The sequence below is a fragment of the Pundamilia nyererei genome, unplaced genomic scaffold, assembly GCF_000239375.1.
Source record: "Pundamilia nyererei isolate P.nyererei 1_Seehausen unplaced genomic scaffold, PunNye1.0 scaffold00219, whole genome shotgun sequence".
In the NCBI taxonomy this organism is placed as follows: domain Eukaryota; kingdom Metazoa; phylum Chordata; class Actinopteri; order Cichliformes; family Cichlidae; genus Pundamilia; species Pundamilia nyererei.
This window is the reverse complement of record NW_005187620.1, coordinates 816,875-833,715: the sequence shown is the minus strand read 5'-3', so window position 1 is coordinate 833,715 and position 16,841 is coordinate 816,875.

Sequence of the window (16,841 nt, the reverse complement as noted above, 5' to 3'; positions counted from 1 at the left end):
GCCTGTCTACAGCATATATATGTAAATAATATGTAGCCTGTCAATAAGAGTTTAGTGTTTCTACTGCTGTGCTGTTCATGCTGAGTTCAGTCTTCCTGCCCTTCAGGCCCAGCACCTTCTCCTCTGCCTTCACCCACTCGGCTCTCTTTATCCACCGCTCAAACGCTTCGTTTCAGACACACAGTTTTTTTTTTGTTCTTTTTCTCGAGGTGAACCATTAGCTTTCCTTGTAAGTCATGTAAATGTCTTCGCTCTTAATAACAACCGCGTCAGACTTTATTTGACATTTGAAAAGGCTAAACGATCAACTGAGTAACGTGGTTTATGAAGCTGCCGCTGCAGTCTGTGGGCTGAAACTTCATAGCACACCGCAGCCTCCGCGGTGACCCTCAGACTCTCAGGCAGGTGTTTTCAGTTCAACATCTGCATAAACACCAGTGACTGCAGGGCAACGGGCCTCTGCCCGCAGAGACTGACACACATACAGCACACCTGGCAGCTCATCAGTTATTATTAATTTAAAGGAGCAGTCTGAGTTTGGGTCTTCTCTTGATTCTGTAAAAATCTTTGTTAGCTTTACTGGACTCTATCCACACCTGCTCCTCTCCACTCCCACAGATTCAAACACCACTAAAACAACTGCCTTTTTTAAAATGTATTTATTTTTATTCCATGTTTTAAGTCTGCAGTGAGTGAGCGAGCATTGAAAAGCTGAAACTGAGGCAGTAGCTCTGTTTAAATTATTAGTAACACCTCTGTGTTCCTGATGTGGTGTGTCAGCACATCTGCTCTGGAGAGTTTCTGTATGTGGGCTGTACTCAGGCACAAAAGTGCAAAATTTAAAGGGCTAGTACACCCAAATTAAAAAGCTTACGTAGTGTTATCTATTAGTGAGATTGCTGTTCTTACATGGACACGATGGAGGGGCATTTACTTAGTACTCTCTCGATTAATCCTACGGATCATTTTCTCAGGATTTCATTTGGCTTATTTAATGGTTCCAAAGAGTGAAAAATGACTGTCGCAGAAAAAAACGATCGGCTAATCAGAAAGTTTGCCCGTTAATTTCCTCTTTATCTAGATTTACTGAATAATTGCTGCACCTCTAGGTGAGTGCTAATTAGTTTGGGGTGCTCTGAAAAATGACTTTCCTTCTAGACCCTCTTACCATTGATAATTTAATTGGAAATATGTGGGGACCTTCTAATGAAAACTTCCCAGGATGGAAGGCTTTTGGGGTTTTTTTTTTTGGGTGGGGGAGTAAACTAAACAGAAATAATCTGCATAGAATGAAAGTGTGTTTCTAATTTTGGGTGAACTGACCCTTTAAAGTCGAGGCACATTTAGTTTTCTGAGGAGTTGACAGCAGAGCTTAATAAGAATCGCTGTAATTATGTAACGTGTGCTCTGCTGCCCTGCTGGCTTTTCTTGATGGATTAATTATTTCTCACCTCACTTCTCTGAACAAACAGAGCGAACACGAGTGAAACGCTGTTGCTGCACTTCACTGGGAGAAAACATGTCGAGCACTCTGTCAGACCTTTCTCCTTCACCCCTCAGCTGTAACTCATTTTAAAAGCCACTTATTCTTCCCATAATCGGGAGTTTGTGTTGTAAATATGTTGGAGTATGTTCTTTTGAGGCTGTGCCTGAATGCACATGGCTTTAACAGCTGGACTGAAAGAAGATGGACTTCTTGTGCGCACCAAGTCTTTACACTAATAATTGAAAAAGTCCGTTGCAGCTCATCTTGTAAATTCTGCCTTTTTGTCTGTTCCACTGTTGCGCACTTTCACATACATGACCGAAACATGGAAAAGCTCATATTCTTCACATGTTGTTTTGTCAAAAGCTGCTTTTGTTTTACATTTCCAGAAGTTGCAGTCTATAATTTTATGTGTATATTTTCTTTTTGTTGTGAGTGTAATAAATAAAATGTTTTATGATACTGAGAAAGAGCACGGTTGCTTATTTGTGTACCCCACAGCTCACTTATGCTCGTAAAGCTCTTGGAGCCGTAGCCGAAACCCAACAGGAAGTTCACCATTTTGAATTTAAGACTCAATTTTGGCCCTGTTTCTTATGCTATTTTAGGATGTTATGTTCCAACCAACTACTAGGGATTCAATTTGATCAATTTTGTTTCTCAATCTCATCCAAAGACCTTGGTGATGCTAAGCTTGGTGAAGCGTTTGCAGCTTCGTTAACGGGCGTGTCTGTGGCAGCTTGGAGAATGGCATTTATCCGCCATAGCGTTGGAAGTTATCAGAACTCACGTCTTTGTGAGTTTGGCATGGTTGATAAACCTCCAGGGCTGAGACATCTACATGCTGAAAGGACATCGCCACCATAGCTCCGCCCAGTGCCTACAGACTAAAGCCTTTTGTGATTTAAAAATTCTGATACATGTGACCTTTTCATCATGGGTTTACATTCTAAAAGACTTGGAACAACAAAAAAATCCAGTGGCACTGAAGCGACTCACAAAATGATGGCAAGAGGAAGAATTAGTGCAAATTACAAAAAATGAGATGTGCAAAAATTAGGCTTGAAACAGGCGTAATACACTGTCAACTCAAGACTACAGAGGTCCTGGGTTTGAATTCAGAGCCCTTGTATGTGCAACTTGTATTTCATCCTTTTACTTAATTATGTTTAATTCTCCTGTCACTAATTGTAAAAAACAAAAACGAGAGGGTTTATGGATGTTGTTTAGAACAGCATGCACATGGTGGGTTTGAGAGAAGGGGCATGCTCCTTATTCGTTGTAGTCAACCCGGAAGTGAGCAGTGGAAAGAAGATCAGACTGATTCAAAGCAGGACTGAGAATGACTGAAAATACAAGAAAGATTCAAAGAGACCTCAAACTGATGCAAATCAGCTAAACAAAGACAAAAATGTGCATCAGAGAGACACAAAATGTAGAAGTCTGGATCTCAGGAGGGAAGCGGTGTCGATTTGGAGCATCAAATAGCAGCTTTCACTGAATTGAAAGACCTGAGCCCCTGATATTAGATGCTCAGTGTATTGAAATGAATCAGTAATCATATTTATTACACTCTGGTACGGGTTAATACTGCAGAGCATCTTTAAATGTCACGTGTAAAACACATTATTTACACAGTATTCGCGCGCTGGTTCCTATACTCGAACCCGGTTCTTTTCCTGTTTCCATACTGGAATAAGGAACAGAAACATTGACGCGTTCTCCCTTTTACCTCTGATTCTCATTTTCCTCGGAGCCTGAACTGCTGGAATGGAGAGAATAAAGCCAGATTATGATAGGGGTGAAGTGATGAGTCTTTTTATAGAAAGAATGTGGAGGACTGCTCACTTTTGTAAAGCTGTTTATGTAATAGCAGACGGCACTGTTCCACATGAAAGCCCTGTTACGGCATCACATCTCCGCACACCGTGGCTTCACTTCGCCATACGTGAAAACTCTTTGTGCAGGTTTCCTCTTATTCTCTGCTGCAAATGAACAAAAAAAATGTCAGACCTTCTGTGGATGGATTTTATATCCCTCGGGCCATGTTTGACCAGACCACATTAGTGACTTCACCTTCTTTGCCTTTACACAGATGGCTGCTTTTTAATTTTAGGCCATAAGAAAACAAAAGAGGGACCATCTGTGGGGTCACCCACGGGAGTCAAAAGGGATGATTGAGCCCTCGGGTCCGGCTTTACTGCTCAGTCAGTAACCGGAGCTAGAAAATCCTCGTCATCTGTAGCTCAGGAGGCCAAAAGGTGTGAGACGATTAATCGGAGTGGAAAGGAAAAATAAATCAACCTTCGCTTTTTGTGAATGTGACCTGCTTCAGCCTGAAAAGGTTAATTAAACCAATCCAAACCTTTTTGCCTCAGACCTGTGACAAGTAGCGAAAGCAGTCGTGGAGGGCAACTACATATTTATTAACTCAAAGCCTTTTGCTTCTCAAGTTAATGCAAAACAAGAAACTTTCTGCTTCTTCCTCACTGCATAAGAAAGGCAAATGCTCAATTCTCACATTTCTCACACAGCTTTAGTTATTTTTAATATTTCAACACTGACTGACCCTAACTGGAGCACTCAGCTTTAAACATAAGTATTAGAACTAGCCTAAAACTCACTGAAAACCTAGAGAAGCTCCACTTCACGTTCAGTTTATTTACACTGTTAAAAAAAACAACAAAACAAAACTAAGTCCTTAAAAATAAATCCAGAAAATTAAGTCATTTTGTCCTGATTTCCAGGACTTAGTAGAATTTCCCCAAACTAAAAAGGGTCAGGTATTAGGGGTTAGGGTTAAGACAACAGAGGTTGTTTTTGTGAAGATTAAATCAATACTGGCTAGTTATGACTCTTTGCCATCTTTTACAGTCCTGACTTGTTTTACATTAAGAAATTCCCCTGAAGCTAAAACTCCCTGTTTTAAACAGAAAAGAAAGAAACAAAGTCAAAATTCAGTATTTTATTAGCAATGAGCCCTCTCATTTGTTTGGTTATTATCACTTTGTAATTATTATTACTAATATCTAAGTAAATTAATTCTTTTACTGTTGATATTTAATTAAATGTAGCTGATGAGTCACCTTTTCAGGGCTTCAAATGAAGAACTTTCAATAGCTTTGTGGTGTTTTGTTGGCCTGGTTTATACATGGTGGTGTTGCTTCAGTAGAGGACCTTAGTCGTCCTCACCACTGCTTAAGTCACTTGTATGTAGGGGACTGAAAAGTGTCAGTTTTTCCCTTTTGAAATGTAGTGAAACAGAAGTGTAGTGATCGTCTGGCTCTCAACTACGATACAATACAATAAAAACTAACTAGACTTTTGAAATAAACAAACTGACTGAAGGTACTTGGTCATCACAGTGTAACACAGAGCCAGTTAAACTTCAGGGATATTTATCTGCCCAATCAGGAATCCCAATCAGAATCAGAAACCGCTGTGAACCTGTCTCAGCTGAGCAAACCCAACGCAGTGCCACAGACCAATTCTCTCTTCTTATTCCTCCCTGGTCTCCTTGTCACTGCTGGTACCAGTGGCATGATACCTGCAGCCCATTCGGGTTGCGATGGCAGATCCATCCAGGTTTGCTTTTTCTCTCATATCACTCTCAAGAGTGTGGAGGTGATACCAGGAGATGGGTTAGACAGGGGCCATAAAAGGGCAACAACCTAGCAGCAGGAGGAACAGGAAGAGCACTGCCAGAGTTCCTGAAAATGACCTCCAGATGTCTGCTCATGTGCATGTTTCTGGCCAGAGATGGACTCCATGAGGATGACACGAGGACCCAGCGTCCCGCAGTGGGACCTACACCTCAATGCTACCATTCGTGCACCTGTTGGCACTTTGATTTCCCTGACAGTTTACTGACTCGTGTTACTTTATGACCAAGCAGTGTATATTATGCACAAAACTAAAGTATAGTAAATCCAATAGAGATGGAATGTTTTTTAGTCTTTAATGTTTTTTTGTGGTCATTTTGATTAATATGTTTATTGCAAATTGGATGTTTACATGAATGTGAGTCAGGCGTCATCAAACATATTATAATAAAGAAACAAGTAAAAGTAATACAGAAATAATTATGTCAAACTCAATCAGGAAACTGAAATAAAAAAATGAAATTAGAATTAAACTAATAAAAGATACAAAACTAACTAACGGGGTTTATAGTTGTCAGCTGGTGACTGTGTGGAGGTGATTTGAGTACAGTGAACTCACTGTCATGTTCCAGAAACCAGCTTGAGATTATTTGAACTTTGTGGCATGGTGCGTTTTCCTGCTGGAAGCAGCCATCAGAAGATACAGATGGACACACTGCTGCCATAAATGGTTGGATGTGGTCAGCAACAATACAGCGAGTTGTATGTAGTGGCTAAATGATGCTTAGTTGGAGACCAAAGCCAAAACCATTGATACAAAGCAGGATGGATCCATACAGTCATAGTGCTAATGCCAAACCTTCCCATCCAAATGTTGCATCAGAAATTGAGGAACTATTTTTTCACTCTTCCATTGTCCAATGTTGAGTCAAATTTTAACATTGCGTTCTTGTTCCCATAAGTGGAACCCAGTGTGATCTTCTGCTGCCCAATGCTTCTGTGTCAAGGTTCAATTGTGTGGTGTGCTCAGAGATGCTCTTCTGCAGCTCGAGGCAGTCGGCCATTCTCCTGTGACCTCTGATTTTCAGATTATACATTTGCATTAACAACCAGTTAAATTAGTTGTACCTAAAAAGTGTACAGTGAGTATATTTTATTGAAGGTTACAAATGATCTTCTTATGGCCTCTGACAGTGGACTCATCTCTGTGCTTGTCCTGCTAGACCTCAGTGCAGCGTTCAATACCGTTGACCATAATATCCTATTAAAGCGATTAGAACATGCTGTAGGTATTACAGGTACTGCGCTGCAGTGGTTTGTATCATATCTATCTAATAGACTCCAATTTGTACATGTAAATGGAGAGTCAGTTATGGTGTTCCACAGGGTTCGGTGCTAGGGCCATTTCTATTTACATTATACATCCTTCCCCTAGGCAGTATCATTAGAAGACATAGCATACATTTTCACTGCTATGCAGATGACACCCAGCTCTATCTGTCCATGAAGCCAGATAACACACACCATTTAGTTAAACTGCAGGAATGTCTTAAAGACATGAAGACCTGGATGGCCGCTAACTTTCTGCTTCTTAATTCAGATAAGACTGAGGTTATTGTACTCGGCCCTGAAAAGCTTAGAAATATGGTATCTAAGCAGATTCTTACTCTGGATGGCATTACCTTGGCCTCCAGTAACGCTGTGAGGAACCTTGGAGTCGTTTTTGACCAGGACATGTCCTTCAACGCACATATTAAACAAATATGTAAGACTGTTTTCTTCCATTTGCACAACATCTCTAAAGTTAGAAATATCCTGACAACGCTGAAATCAAGTTCATGCATTTATTACTTCCAGGCTGGACTACTGCAATTCATTATTATCAGGATGTCCAAAAAACTCACTGAAAAGCCTTCAGCTAATCCAAAATGCTGCAGCAAGAGTACTGACAGGGACTAGAAAGAGAGAGCAGATTTCTCCTGTTTTGGCTTCCCTTCATTGGCTTCCTGTTAAATCCAGAATTGAATTTAAAATCTTGCTCCTCACATACAAGGTCTTAAATAATCAGGCCCCATCTTATCTTAATGACCTTGTAGTACCATATCACCCTATTAGAGCACTTCGCTCTCGCACTGCAGGCCTACTTGTTGTTCCTAGAGTATTTAAAAGTAGAATGGGAGGGAGAGCCTTCAGTTTTCAGGCCCCTCTTCTGTGGAACCAGCTTCCAGTTTGGATTCGGGAGACAGACACTATCTCTACTTTCAAGATTAGGCTTAAAACTTACCTCTTTGCTAAAGCATATAGTTAGGGCTGGACCAGCTGACCCTGAATCCTCTCTTTGTTATGCTGCAATAGACGTTGGCTGCTGGGGCATTCCCATGATGCATTGAGTTTTTCCTTTCCAGTCACCTTTATACTCACTATGTGTTAATAGACCTCTCTGCATTGAATCATATCTGTTATTAATCTCTGTCTCTCTTCCACAGCATGTCTTTTATCCTGTCTTCCTTCTCTCACCCCAACCGGTCGCAGCAGATGGCCCCGCCCCTCCCTGAGCCTGGTTCTGCTGGAGGTTTCTTCCTGTTAAAAGGGAGTTTTTCCTTCCCACTGTCGCCAAAGTGCTTGCTCATAGGGGGTCATACGATTGTTGGGTTTTTCTCTGTACCTATGAAGCGCCTTGAGGCGACTTTTGTTGTGATTTGGCGCTATATAAATAAAAATTGAATTGAATTTTGTGAATAAGAAGCTGCGCATGAATTAAACTTTATTTTGTGCCGTTCTCATTTATTTAATGTTTGTTAAAATCTTTAAACCCAGAAATGTTTTGTTTCAAGGTTGTTTATAGGGCAACTTATAGGTTATTGTGATACTCTAGTTCTGGTTAATTATCATAGGTGTCTTGTAAGCCCATTTGGGCTGGGTATAATGTTTTAAGCATCATATAATAATAAAATTTGATCAGTTAGTGAATCTATAAACCTGTTATGTGTCTAATTACCAACGAAAGTATCTTCTATAGATGTATTTTTAAAACCAACCTGGTGTTTTTTCTGGTGGGCCAAACCAGACAAAATGTGAAAAAATGAAGGCAAAGAAAGAATTATATAATAATTACTTAAATAGCAATATTTTGTAGGTAGTTGATAATTTTACTTGCCAAATGTTCATATTTATTCCCAAAAACATGCCTGCAGACGGTCCTATTGATGCAAATGCTTCACAGCTATTAGATTCAATAAATTAAATGAGAACGCATCAGCCGGCAGTCTTTTATGCGATGTCAGACAGTCACAGTTAAAGAAAAAGCATCAGCCAGAGACTTGGTCTAATCTTTATATACATAATTAGTCACCAGTTACAATACACATATTTATATACTACAGGAACACAGATAATACAGGTACTCAGTGTGTGTTTTACATTTTTTTTATTATTATTATAATTTTTTCTTTACCTAACCTGCATGTTGAAGAAGTGCCAATCATGGGGTTTGTCTTCAAGCCTGGAGGACAAGAAGGGGAGAGGCTCTCACTCTCAGCCCTACTCCCAACTCACCACATATCCACTGGTCTACATTTGAGCAGTGCATAGGTCTCAGAAGTCCGGACTCCTTTTCTAACGCACACAGATGGCTTATACAAGTTTAAACATCCTGCCTCTTTTATCCCAGCTCCTTTTTTTTGTTTTTATAGAAGAAAGCTTCACATTCATTCTTCTATCTAATGCTAAAGCTGATCTGAGACATATTAGGACTCATCTGCAGATAAAATGAATGGGAAACGGACTTCATGGACTCGCCCATTATGCCCTTTCAAGTATGGCTTAACACAACTGTTTTTTTTTGCATCCTTCAGCAGAAGACAAACCCACAGAGAGCCTTTAATGCAATGTCATTATTGCTTACAGAGTAAAAGAAAAAGCTTTTGTGTACATAGACACAGTGCAGATTCACAGAGGGCCCTATAGTTGGACGGTGATCATGGGAGAGCAGAGCCGAACCTCTGCTTGCTTTCATCATGAGAGCGGGGACACGTCCGACTCGGAGGAACTTATTAAGAGCAAGCAGAGTGTGAGCGGGTCGGGAGTGTAGGGTTTCTCGATCTAAGGTGGAGGATTTACCACAGGGAATGATGGCAAATGCTTTCTTTGCTTATACAGTGACAACTTCTGTGGTTTTTCAGTATGATGGGTAACACTGTATTCACATGAATGCAGCCAGCGGGGATTCCTGGTCACTGAGAGCTGTCACGATTTGAAAAACTGAACAACAGGACACCGAAAACTACAACTGCACTGCAAAGCTGGAGTGGACACAAGTAAAACGAGCTTCAGAGTGTCAGTGTGCACACAGCAGTTTCCTATAGCAGAGCAGAAGTGCCACCAAATATCAAAACCTCTTTAACATCAAAGGAGATCTCGTTCTAATGAAAAACCATCAAACTTAATGTAATACAATTTTATGTTGGAGTAGATGGTGCAGACTGTGTGTTTGCTGGATATTTAGTGTTTCTCTGCTTGAACAGATATGGCTTCAGGATCTAAAATAATGCATCTGAAATGTATTCAGGCTGTGAGCGGCTCACTCAAGAGACAGATACAGTGGGGCAAAAAAGTATTTAGTCAGCCACCGATTGTGCAAGTTCCCCCACCTAAAATGATGACAGAGGTCAGTAATTTGCACCAGAGGTACACGTCAACTGTGAGAGACAGAATGTGAAAGAAAAATCCATGAATCCACATGGTAGGATTTGTAAAGAATTTATTGGTAAATCAGGGTGGAAAATAAGTATTTGGTCAATAACAAAAATACAACTCAATACTTTGTAACATAACCTTTGTTGGCAATAACAGAGGTCAAACGTTTACTATAGGTCTTTACCAGGTTTGCACACACAGTAGCTGGTATTTTGGCCCATTCCTCCATGCAGATCTTCTCGAGAGCAGTGATGTTTTGGGGCTGTCGCCGAGCAACACGGACTTTCAACTCCCGCCACAGATTTTCTATGGGGTTGAGGTCTGGAGACTGGCTAGGCCACTCCAGGACTTTCAAATGCTTCTTACGGAGCCACTCCTTTGTTGCCCGGGCGGTGTGTTTTGGATCATTGTCATGTTGGAAGACCCAGCCTCGTTTCATCTTCAAAGTTCTCACTGATGGAAGGAGGTTTTGGCTCAAAATCTCACGATACATGGCCCCATTCATTCTGTCCTTAACACGGATCAGTGGTCCTTTCCCCTTGGCAGAAAAACAGCCCCATAGCATGATGTTTCCACCCCCATGCTTCACAGTAGGTATGGTGTTCTTGGGATGCAACTCAGTATTCTTCTTCCTCCAAACACGACGAGTTGAGTTTATACCAAAAAGTTCTACTTTGGTTTCATCTGACCACATGACATTCTCCCAATCCTCTGCTGTATCATCCATGTGCTCTCTGGCAAACTTCAGACGGGCCTGGACATGCACTGGCTTCAGCAGCGGAACACGTCTGGCACTGCGGGATTTGATTCCCTGCCGTTGTAGTGTGTTACTGATGGTGACCTTTGTTACTTTGGTCCCAGCTCTCTGCAGGTCATTCACCAGGTCCCCCCGTGTGGTTCTGGGATCTTTGCTCACCGTTCTCATGATCATTTTGACCCCACGGGATGAGATCTTGCGTGGAGCCCCAGATCGAGGGAGATTATCAGTGGTCTTGTATGTCTTCCATTTTCTGATGATTGCTCCCACAGTTGATTTTTTCACACCAAGCTGTGAACAGGTGTCTTTTATACAGATGATGAGTTCAAACAGGTGCCATTCATACAGGTAACGAGTGGGGGACAGAAAAGCTTCTTACAGAAGACGTTACAGGTCTGTGAGAGCCAGAGATTTTCCTTGTTTGAGGTGACCAAATACTTATTTTCCACCCTGATTTACGAATAAATTCTTTACAAATCCTACCATGTGGATTCATGGAATTTTTTTTCACATTCTGTCTCTCACAGTTGAAGTGTACCTCTGGTGCAAATTACTGACCTCTGTCATCATTTTAAGTGGGGGAACTTGCACAATCGGTGGCTGACTAAATACTTTTTTGCCCCACTGTATGTCACCATAGTCCAATATTTCAACCCTAAACCAAAGTAAAACTGTATTAAACTAAGCATTAGAGAAATGAATGTAAATAAAATGAAATTTTCGAGTCTCTCCTACGAGTTATTAATTGAGAATTAATAACTCCTAGGAGAGTTATTAATTCTTAATTGAGAATATCTGGACCATTTCTTTAATGCAAAAATCATTAAGTAGTGAATAATGGTGCGATTGTTCCTTTTTGTATGGTCTTGTACAGACCATTGCATCACTTCCATGCATTTGTATTTTGACTAACAACTGATCTCTGATAGTATTACTGCTATTTTTCCCCAGTTTGTTCAGAAATTCATGCTTTCCAGAGGATGAACCCTAACAACTTTGGTGGATCCATGATTTCCCCTCTATCACTACCATCCATCTGTCCATCTTCCAGTTATCCAATTCAGTGTCACACAGTGGGACCGGAGCCAATCCCAGCCATCATGGTGAGAAGCAGGGTACACCCTGACAGGTAGTTTATTAACCTAACGTACATGTCTTTGTGACGGGAAGCTGAGGCACAGAGAAAACCCCAGCCGGCTCATGGGCTTGAACTCAGGACTGTCTCATTGTCCTCACTGCACCACTGCTCCACTGTGCTCCCCTGCAGTAAACAAAATATAATAGAAATGGACGCTGCTTTTTGGTGTTAGTGACATAATTTGGATCAGAGATGTTCGGCAATAATCTGGGAACCTGTCAATGCATTTGCAGGATTTTGGCCGGGAATTATAGGCGAGTCGCTTGTGGACGCACACCCATGCCTTTTTAGCTAACAGCTGGTGGATAGTCCAAGCTCCAGTTGCCAAGGTAACCCTGTAATGTATTTCCAACATTGTCATATGTCTATCATTATAACAAGACCCTGTCACCCAATGGCGGCTCTGCTTCCCCGGAGTTCGAGGCTTTGTGAAAGCTCTAATCTTTGAGCTAAAATGGTTGTGTTTGTAACGCAAACCTACTGATATGACTGGCATTTTTTAAGGCTGATACTAATAAAAAAAATCAAAGCTATTGCAGAAGATTAAGCCAATAATTTTATGTATGTTTTCCCCAGATTACTATTCTCATCTGGGAAATAGAGAGCGGGATGAGGATGAAACAGCAGCGAGGCCACAATCGGACAACACTCATCTCCTCACCGCCACCTCAGTGAGATTCAGACCGTCTGACTTTTTCAAGTAGATATCTCACCAGCTGATGGACTAAAACCATTGATTTACAAGACAGAATTATTATATGTACACTCCTCCAGCACCCAATTAACTCACATTACTCATAATATACACACATCCATTCCTAAGTGATTTTTTTTAGAATGACTTGATTTCCTTGGTTGCCTATCGTCTTCACGCTTCTGGAGACAAACACTGCAGATACAGTCCCACAAAAAGCGATCCAGTGGCTGTAGTTTGTTGAGTGTCTGGACGGTACATTCCTCAAAAAACTATTCTTACCCTCACAAAAAAACAAACAAAGTAAACACCTCATGTTGACCCTCTTCACCAAGTCTGTCAGGACATTCTGGGACATGAGGTACATTCTGCTCATGCTCGTCACTATTCAGTCCACAGGATGGTTACAGGAGACAACAGCAACAGGGTTAGTGATGCTGGGTGTTTTGTCAGCCAGTGAAAGTGGATGAACTGTTTACAGATCCAGGTTATCACTAACATTTGGAAAGAGTGGAGGTACAGTGTTACAGGAAGAATTAATATGTCCACACAAAAGCGTAGCAGCCAGATTTTTAGCCTTTCCAAACCTCAAAACACAAGAAACAAAGGTAAGTGATCCCATGGTGAGCAGGCCTCTTGGACCAGTGCATGGACTCACAGGCTGGAGGGTTGGAGGAGGGGGTACAGGTGGCTTACATCTTCAAAATGGGCTTCTGTATGCTAACATAGACAATGAAGAAATGGGTGTAGCTTCCAGGCCTGAAAACTGAAGCCAGCATAGAAGTGCCTTCAACATACATTTTTTTAAAGGGCACCAGGAGGTGACTTCTCTGGCTGCAAAAGGACTTCTGGCCCTAGAGAAGCCTATGGAAAAACATAGCTCAGAGTGTCAGGTCATATCAAATAAACCGTCAGGTCCACGTTGTTAATTGTCAGAAAGGAGAATTATCCAGGGTATACTCACTGGCTAACAAGTTCTGATTGATCAGTTGTCGCATCGAGTTTCAAAACACTGAAAAAGTTCCGCCTAAGGCTTCGTAACGTCATGGTGGCTACATCTATCTTTTATATTGTCTGTGCACTAGCTTGTATTGTAACCTCATTAAATAGCTGCAATCTCGCTGGCTATTGTTGTTTTGTTTGGTTACCTTTGTTAATCTGGATTTGAAGTTGGACTTTAATAACAAATAAAGGATGGCGAATATGTAAAAAATATATAGGTGCGCCACCTTTTTTATATATCTGCTCAGCTGGATAACTAGTTTACTAGTATTAAAGCAGACTAAGAGACAGATGGCACTAAATTAATCCAGAGTATGTGGGAGAAACAGAAACAATGGTGGCTAATGGAGAACAAAAATCCCATTTTTGTGGCAAAAATCAACAAACGTTTTAAAGTTTTTTTTAAATCAGGGTTTACAGGTGATTTTTAATGTCTTAAGATAATTTAGATAATGATTCAACATAAATACCCACTTTACCCCCTTTAAAGTCTTTGCTGGGTGGTCTTAAAACACGGCCACTAAAAACATAAAAATCACCAAACACTGGTTAGCCCTGATGCGAGCCTTCTCTCATGTGGGCTAACATTAAAAGTCCAATATTAACAGCTGAATGTCAGATAGGATTTATACTGATTCCATGTGTTTTTTTTCCCCAAGCTTTAAAGAGGGTTGCATCAAAATACCTTTTACTTTTAACGCTTTACAGGATTTTTGTTGGAGCTAATTAACTTTGCCCTCAGTACAAAAATAATTTTCTTTTGTGAAAAAGTTAGCATTCTCAGTAGCTGTAGAGGATGGTAACCTTCTTGTTTTTAGCTAGTTATGAGGGTATATTTGAGAACCTTTCACAAGGTTTTTGTTTCAAAATTGAATGACCCCATAAAAATACTAACCACAGCTGTTGTTTGAACTAAAGTTTGTTGGCCAGGAATCAATCAGATTAGTGCACGCTTCTGTATAAAGGTAAATATTTTTCAGAGTAAATTTTCAGTAATATTAGATTATAGCCATAGAGTATGGTGAAATACAAAAGGTAATATATTTAATGCAAAGTGAGATTAGATTGGGTTTAAGTGTTATTAGTGTCATTAGAAAGGGATTAATGAGTCCAATATGAAAAAAACTGTCTTTGTAGTATTATCACATAAAGTCAGTCAGAGGATTATTGTTTGATGGCTACATGGTTGCTTGGTATTTATGATTATGAATTATTGTTTATAGGATCTGTACTGAGTGGATATTTGGGATAAGACATGAAAAAACAAACATAAATGTGAGGAATATCTATTCAGGCAAAGTGGTATAAAAACTGAAGATTTCTATGGCCTGATAAGATACCTGAAGTGAGCCTGTTGGACAGCACAGAGGGCCTGTCCATTGCAGAATCTAGATCAGATCCAATTATAAAGGCTCTGTGAAGCCATGGGAGTCAGCCACAGTGGATTTCTCTGACAGTGGCAGCTATTTGTCTATTCATGTGGTGTTGAAAGGAATTGGAAAAATTAGCTACCAACTGCAAAACATGCCCTGAAGTTACAACAACTCTGAATGTCTGCAAAAATGTTGCTTCGAGACAAATGAAACAAAGTGTTTGGCTTATACTGAGAAATCTTTGATTAGTGGTGCAAATTCACATTTTCATACACATTTGTGATGAAAATTAATTTTGGAAATGTTTTCTTTATTAATTTGCCATAACTTTGGATAACAAGTCAGGTAAATCCATATTAATTCATTATAGCTATGAATATGTGTGTACTTTTTAAAGCACTTAGTAAGAAAATACAACATGTCTTCTTTGTAGCACTCATGTTGTTTTCACATTAAATGCTATAGGCTACATGAACAGCGGAAGTCGGAAGAACAATTTTCCCAACTGGGACCATCTAAGGAGGATGTGAATGCACAGTAGTAGCTGCACTATGTAATGTCGATGATATACTGTTATGCAGTGATTCTTTATTTACATTTTGATAGCTGTCTCTTAGGCTCCTAACTTTTGGGGACACTGGCTGGGTCGCTTTCTTCATGAGAAGTTGAAACCACTCCCACATCTGTACACTTAGTTAAACAAGAAGCCACTGCAAACCAGATGTCAATTAGCTTAGCTTAGCGTGAAGACTGGAAGCAGGTACCCTACAACAAAATCTGTTTGGGGCAGTGTAGCGGCAACGCCTCCTCCTGGTCTCTTACATTTGCTCGACATTTAAAAATAAAAACATAAAAGAGAAAGCCCAGTCAAAGCAGCATTATAAAACATTATAATGTACCTCACATGTATGACATCACCTCCACATTTTTCTATAATGTTACTATAACGTTGCAAAATAGTCTGGTTATTTTGCTACAAGAGAAGCATACAAACTTACCAAGTTCTTATGACAAAATGTAACAACGTGGAATTATGTAATATGTTTGTTGGGTAGTAACATAATAGTCTGCCGAAAGGTAGCAAAATATTAACGTTACAGTCTAGAAAAACTTGTATCAGACCCCACCTTATTAAAAACGTTTAGAAAATTTCCTGTTTCTCTGAATTAATAAATAATACAGCTGGAAAATATTGCATGGTCATCCTATCTTGATAGACATAGCGGTGATAGATATCGGTGTTATCCATAAGTAAGCATCAGTAAGATGAGCCAATCAGCTGCTGGTAATAGCTTCATATTTATCAGACAGATGTGAGAGTGGTATCCATACTTTTATTTTGGCAAAATAAAACTGTTAATCTCTTTTGCTGTTAGAGCCTCGTGATATGACTGGGCTGAACGCACAAGCTAGACTTGTCTTTAATGGTGATAGGAAATAATGAGTGACTGGGAGTGCATAAAGGACATGGAGCTCAGTAACTCAGTAATATGGAAGGTATGGAATACCTGTGGGAAAAATGCTTTTCTTCACTGGGTTTTCTGTAAAAAACAAAAACAACCAAAACTATGATGAAATTGTTTTGTTTTTTTTGTTTTTTTAAACCCGCTCTAAAAACCCCATTATCTCAGGAGCATATCACCATCTGGACTACATGAAGAATTTATTCAGGTAAGTGACTGCTAATCTTTTATAATCCGGTGCTAAGTGCTTTTATCTGTAGACAAATGTGGCTGGATAATGGCTGGGTCATTGACTGAATTGGAGGGGGCAGAACAGTGTGTGCTTCCAGTCCGAGAAACCAGGAGCAACAATTGTTCCGGCCTCTGCTTACGAATGTTATTCATCTGCCACCGAGGGATTGTTGAGGAGACAGAGAGGCAGGCTGCGCTATTAGAGCTTAATTTAATGCTGGGTCGCTCGACATTCTCAGTAGCTTACTCAGAAGAAAAGATGATATGTGACACCTCGCCGTGCATTTATACCTGGGTATGACTGCACAGTGAGATGCAGAATTTAAAAAAAGAAAACAGTCTGTGGATGATTACACTTAAAAGCATGAAGTTCAGTTAGAGCTACGGAGATAGATTTGAC